The sequence below is a fragment of the Sciurus vulgaris genome, assembly GCF_902686455.1.
Source record: "Sciurus vulgaris genome assembly, chromosome: 17".
Taxonomy (NCBI): domain Eukaryota; kingdom Metazoa; phylum Chordata; class Mammalia; order Rodentia; family Sciuridae; genus Sciurus; species Sciurus vulgaris.
In genome coordinates, this window is record NC_136478.1 from 14,280,524 (window position 1) to 14,283,963 (window position 3,440).

The 3,440-nt window shown below is 33.2% G+C and overlaps 1 long non-coding RNA gene across 1 annotated transcript; it reads right to left on the reverse strand.

The window, feature by feature from the left end:
- Positions 1 to 328: 328 nt before the first annotated feature.
- LOC306647811 lies at positions 329 to 2,599 on the reverse strand. The gene is made up of 3 exons (XR_013760176.1): positions 2,512 to 2,599; positions 1,901 to 1,937; positions 329 to 462 (listed from the first exon to the last, which is right to left on the reverse strand). It is a non-coding gene; the product is annotated as an uncharacterized lncRNA (long non-coding RNA).
- Positions 2,600 to 3,440: the final 841 nt, after the last annotated feature.

Consider the following 3,440-nt stretch of genomic DNA (forward strand, 5'->3'; position numbering starts at 1 on the left):
TTCAAGGAAAGCAAGGAGGCTAGTCTATCTGAAGCAGAATGAGTGAGGGTTTAAATGGAAGGGCACTGAGAGGTAGGACCAGGTTATGTCAGGCACTCTAAGCCATGGGGAAGACTGGCTTCCATTGTGTGCATGAAGGGAAATCATTGGAGAGTTTTCAGCATAGAACTGACATGATATGACTTTGATTATAAAAGGATTATGCTATTTGCCACGAAGAGAACAGACTTTAAGAAGTAAGAGTAGAAGCAGGGAGTCAGGTTAATTTGAGAAGTCCAGATTAAAAAAATCAAAACACCTTGGTATTTTGAGGCAAGAAATGGTCACGTATGGAATATCTTTTGAAGGTAACACTGTCAAGGTCTGCTGATGGACTGAATGTGAACTGGCAGTTGGAAAGCAGCCCCCTAAGGATGACGGAGGTTAGATTGGTCAGTATATACTCCTGCTGAAGTTATTTACCTGCAGTGCAAGAGACAAAGATCTTAAACCATAAAATACAGTATAACTTGAAAACTTGAAGTGAATACAGTATAACTTGACAATCTCCCGCTTTTCTTTTCTTTGTGGCCTCAACTACTCACTCACACAAAAATGGAAATTTCAGTCACTGCAGAACATGTTTCAAGAAGTGAGAGAAAAAAAAAAGCCCTAGTAGTGTTGCAGAGTGTCTTGTCATGCCCTAGTGTTGCCTCTTCTTAGGCCTAAAGTGAAATCAGCTGAAGACTTCTACACCAAATCTTCGTAGTTGATTAAACTAGAGACTTTATAAACAGGTCACCTGCATAGAATTTGACACGAGTTGATACTCCTTGATACTGGCACAATGAAAAGAGAAGACAGAGAACAAAGTGAAGTAGTTTAGAAAGGGTTAATGAAATGGTCATTTTCAAAACTGGTTAATGGTTACAAGTCATCTTTCACTTTACAAATGAAACATCTGACTAGATGGGGAGTTAGGCAATAAGTGGGGTAAGGAAAGCAAGGAAGCTGGGTCGTCTACCTAGAAGCATCAAAAGTGTTGATTAAGAGGATTTTCTAGAGCTTCGAACTCAGACAAACAAAGCTTAGAGAATTTGTTGTCAGAAAACCTGCATTAAGAGAATGCTAAAGGAAATTCTTCAGGCAAAAGAAAATACCAGATATAAACTTGAATTTATACAAGGAATAAGGAGCATTAAACATGAAAACTCAGTGAGTGAACATAAAATACATTTACTTTCGTATCTTGATTTCTTTAAACATCATAGTTAGTGTACAGTGTGACTAAAAGCAAAATGAATGATCAAACCAGGAAGAATGGTGGGGGTGTAAAGTTATATGTGATGCAGTACAATATTATTTGAAGAATAGCCAAATAAAACGAAATCACCACTTTGTGATATCTACATTCCCATGTTCTCTACAACATTATTCACAATATCCAAACATGGAAACAACTGAAGTATCCATCAACAGATAAAGAGATAAAGAAATTGTGAGAGAGAAAGACAAAGAGAGAGAGAGAGAGACACCACAATTTTAGTCTTTACCATTAGTACATATGAAAGTTAGAGGACATAACACCAAGTGAAATAAGCCAGAAAGAGAATGAAAACTATTTCATAGCTGTTATGATCCCATTTATATGTGACATCTAAAACATCTACATCACACAAACACACAGAAACAGAATAGATCAGTATGGTTACCAAGGAAGCAGGAAAAGGGTAATAAGAAGATGTAAGTCAAAGGGGCACAAAGTTTACAGCTACGTAGGATGAGAAAGAGAGGGAGAAGGGAGGGAGGGAAAGAAAGACAGAAAATCTGAACAGTCAACTTGACCTAATTAAAAATTATGAAGGAATAAACCCACAAACTGCAGAATACACATTATTTCAAGTGTAGAAGGAACACTTACCAATTCATTGTGCATCTCAATAAATTTTCATTAAGTCCTAGTAAATTTAAAATGACATCATAAAATGTTTCTGTTGTGACCAAAAACCCAATTAAATTAGAAATCAATTATAAAAAGAAAAGTAAAGGCCCCAAGTATTTTCAATTAAAAAAAAAAAAAAACACATTTCTAAATAACACACAGGTGAAATAAACTACAGGAAAATTAAAAATGAACTGAACTAAATTATAATAAAACAACATATCAAAAAATTTTAATGTAGCTAAACTAGTATTTAAAGGAAAGGCTATAGCCCTAAATGTTTATATTAGAAAATAGAAAGGCTTAAAAATCTATAACGTAAGTTTCTATATTAAAAGGTAAAGTAAAACAAAATGCAAAATTACAAATTTAAATAAAAGAAAACAAAGGGAAGGTATATAGTTGAGCAGAAATAATTGAAATAAAAAAAACAGAAATAACAGAGAAAACCAATACAATGCCCATACCATTTTAATCTGCAGTTTCCAGATACTAATGCATGCATATATCACTATTATACAGTGATAGTCAACATAATATAATTTATGCTAAAAATTTTGAAAACAACTTAAATGTCAGAATGAGGTTACCTGTTACAAACATCTATACAATGGAAATACCATGCTTCATTTCTTTAATATGTGGCAGTTTTATAGATAGTAACGTGGCATGATCAAAGCTGTTAAGCTAAAAAAGATGCAGAATATGTAAAGAATATATCATGTGTAAATGGCAACTTTTATTAAACAATATATGTTTTTTTATATTTACATATGCATAATACATCCATGGAAATACATACCAGAAACAGGTAATAAATACAGTTACTTCTGGAAAGAAGAACTGTGGCTTGGATATATAAGACAGTATTACATTTCAGTGTTTTGTCCTTTAGAATCTAATATCGTATAAACACTCTATTCAAAAACTATTTTTAAATTTTACTATTGACACATAACAATTGTTGTACATGTGGGGTATCATGATGTTTGATATATGTAAACATTGTATAATGATCAAATTAGGGTAAATCATCATATTATCAAACATTCATCATTTCTTTGTAGTATGTGCATTTAAAAACCTTTCTTCTCACTATTTTGAAATATACTTTATTAACTACGGTTACCCTGCTATGTAACAGAACATCAGAACTTATTCCTCCTATGTAACTGTAACTTTGTGCCCACTGACCAACCTCTCCCCCACCCCTCCTCTACCTTACCTCCTCAGGCTGTGGTAACCACTATTTTACTCTCTACTTTATGATATCAACTTTTAAAAATACCCATATATAGTGAGATCATGCAGTATTTGTCTTTCTATATTTGGCTTATTTCACTTAACACAATATCCTCCAGGTTCATGCATTCCTTGCAGATGAAAAAATTTCATTCTTTTATGACCCAATAGCATTCAGTTGTGTATATAAACTACATTTCATTATCTATTCATTTGTTAATGGACACTTAGGGTGATTCCATATTTTGGCAGTTTTAAATAATGTACCAGCCAAGTG